Here is a 3188-nt window from a genome sequence, read left to right on the forward strand (position 1 = left end):
CCCGTCGACCTGGGACCGGACCGCAGCGACGCACAGATGCACGCCAAGACCGTAGGATCCTACGCAGTGCCGTAGGGGACCGCACCGCCACTTCCCAGCAAATTAGGGACACTGTTGCTCCTGGGGTATCGGCGAGGACCATTCGCAACCGTCTCCATGAAGCTGGGCTACGGTCCCGCACACCGTTAGGCCGTCTTCCGCTCACGCCCCAACATCGTGCAGCCCACCTCCAGTGGTGTCGCGACAGGCGTGAATGGAGGGACGAATGGAGACGTGTCGTCTTCAGCGATGAGAGTCGCTTCTGCCTTGGTGCCAATGATGGTCGTATGCGTGTTTGGCGCCGTGCAGGTGAGCGCCACAATCAGGACTGCATACGACCGAGGCACACAGGGCCAACACCCGGCATCATGGTGTGGGGAGCGATCTCCTACACTGGCCGTACACCACTGGTGATCGTCGAGGGGACACTGAATAGTGCACGGTACATCCAAACCGTCATCGAACCCATCGTTCTACCATTCCTAGACCGCCAAGGGAACTTGCTGTTCCAACAGGACAATGCACGTCCGCATGTATCCCGTGCCACCCAACGTGCTCTAGAAGGTGTAAGTCAACTACCCTGGCCAGCAAGATCTCCGGATCTGTCCCCCATTGAGCATGTTTGGGACTGGATGAAGCGTCGTCTCACGCGGTCTGCACGTCCAGCACGAACGCTGGTCCAACTGAGGCGCCAGGTGGAAATGGCATGGCAAGCCGTTCCACAGGACTACATCCAGCATCTCTACGATCGTCTCCATGGGAGAATAGCAGCCTGCATTGCTGCGAAAGGTGGATATACACTGTACTAGTGCCGACATTGAGCATGCTCTGTTGCCTGTGTCTATGTGCCTGTGGTTCTGTCAGTGTGATCATGTGATGTATCTAACCCCAGGAATGTGTCAATAAAGTTTCCCCTTCCTGGGACAATGAATTCACGGTGTTCTTATTTCAATTTCCAGGAGTGTAGTATATATCCATAAGTGTATAGTATATATCCATATAGGTATATAGTTCTTTCGGTCATTTCCGAAAGAAAACATAGATCGTATCCATATAAGTTTATAGTCCTGGCAGTACCGGCCATGACCTTCTTCTTCTGTGCGGGTGCACACATATTCCCCGAATTCTTACGGGACCTGGTAAGAATGTCTTCCACAAGTAATGCTCGCGGGAGGCGTGCGCGAGATAGTCCCTGTAGCCGCGCTGTCCTCTGTGCCTTCGGTGGCTCAGATGGATAGAGCGTCTGCCATGTAAGCAGGAGATCCCGGGTTCGAGTCCCGGTCGGGGCACACACTTTCAACCTGTCCCCGTTAAGGTATATCAGCGCCCGTCAGCCGCTGAAGGTATTAATTTAATTCTAATTTCGAATTAAATACAAGTTACAATATCGACCGCCAACGTGCTAAACCTCAGGTAAAGAAGAGATGCAGTCACGTAGTAGGAACCCAACGCACCTGTAGCGACTTAAAAGCTGCCACCGTTTTCCGGCAGAGCTTCTACAAGGAGGCGTGTACGCAGCGTGAAATATTGTCCCGTTACAACACTTTTTAATGTGTTTTTCTCGTTTATATCGTGCCCTTGCAACTAACTTTCCGCCCGCCTCTCGCGGAAGGCGAAGTCTTTTAACGGCGCCTATCAAGTGGCCATCAGAGCACGCTGTGCAGGCGGCCTGGGCCTACGCTCGTAACACGGCTTTAGAGGCGGTTTTTTCGTCGCATCGGCGCCGCGGTCGTGCTCTATCTGCCTCCGCCGGCCGCCTCGCAACAGGCTTTTTTCTGGCCTGCTGGTTGCTCGATCGTAAGCAATGACGCTTATTTCCGGCCTCATCCTCCCCTCCTAGTAGCCTCGAAAAACCCGAACATCGCACTGTAACATCTCCTTTGCAACACAGAGAATACAATCTGTACTTTGCAGTGACTATCCGGTTAGCCCCAGTCAAGTAAACTGACTTTCTATTAAAGAAAGAACAAGCAGCTTAAAAGCTTAATGAGCAAACTGAATTTCATCCTAACGATTATTTTTCCCTCTACGACGTAGTGCTGTAAGTATCACTTCCTTTATCTGGTACCTGCCCACCATCTTAGGATGTTCACTTTCACATTTTTGTACTCGTGAGGGACGTGATAGGCCCCCTATCGTCTGCTGGCTGCTTTGCAAATTGGCACTGTCTCCGTTACTTATCTTCTTCAGACAGACAGTGGCATTGTTTTTCTGTCTTACGTACATTCGTTTCGTCACCCTAAACATTTTTGTAGAGCATTGTTATTTTACAAGAAAGATGTTGCCTCTATGTTCTCAATTAGAATATGCAAAACTATTCGCTACACTAGAAATTATTTTTTACTATACCGGCTTTTGTCCACTTATACACACATCAAAATAAGTTTTCCATCAGCCCGGGTCCCAGAACTCTGGAAGATACACGTTGACTGTGGATATTGTATTACAGACACAGTCCCTTTGACTGTTCAGAGATGTCACTAAACCCGGCCAAAGATTTAAACCGCCTTGCATGAGCAGCGACTATTAGATGGAGGGGTCCGACAGCCGATCAGTTCCAGTCATTCCACCAGATAGGAGGTACACGGCTCTTGATGTCTGTAGTTCAACCATGCCTAGACGGTCAATACCGCGGTTCGATCGCGTCCGCATTGTTACTTGTGCCAGGAAGGGCTGTCAACAAGGAAAGTGTCCAGGCGTCTCCGAGTGAACCAAGGCGATGTTGTTCGGACATGGAGAAGATAGAGAGAGACAGGAACTGCCGATGACATGCCTCGCTCAGGCCGGCTAAGGGCTACTACTGCAGTGGATGACCACTACCTACAGATCATGGCTAGGAGAAACCCCGAGAGCAACGCCACCATGTTGAATAATGCTTTTCGTGCAGCCACAGGACGTCGTGTTACGACTCAAACTGTGCTCAATAGGCTTAATGATGCGCAACTTCACTCCCAACGTCAATGGCGAGGTCCATCTTTGCAACCACGACACCATGCAGCGCCGTAGAGATGGGCCCAACAAAATAACGAATGGACCGCTCAGCATTGGCATCACGTTCTCTTCACCGATGAGTGAAACATATGTCTTCAACCAGACAATCCTCTGAGACGTGTTTGGAGGCAACCCAGTCATCTGAACGCCTTAGACAC

The 3188-nt window shown here is 50.7% G+C and overlaps 1 non-coding gene across 1 annotated transcript; it reads left to right on the top strand.

The window, feature by feature from the left end:
* Window positions 1-1253: 1253 nt before the first annotated feature.
* Trnat-ugu lies at window positions 1254-1328 on the top strand. Its single transcript has one exon. It is a non-coding gene; the product is annotated as a tRNA-Thr (tRNA).
* Window positions 1329-3188: the final 1860 nt, after the last annotated feature.

The sequence above is a fragment of the Schistocerca americana genome, chromosome 1 (assembly GCF_021461395.2).
Source record: "Schistocerca americana isolate TAMUIC-IGC-003095 chromosome 1, iqSchAmer2.1, whole genome shotgun sequence".
NCBI classification, from domain to species: domain Eukaryota; kingdom Metazoa; phylum Arthropoda; class Insecta; order Orthoptera; family Acrididae; genus Schistocerca; species Schistocerca americana.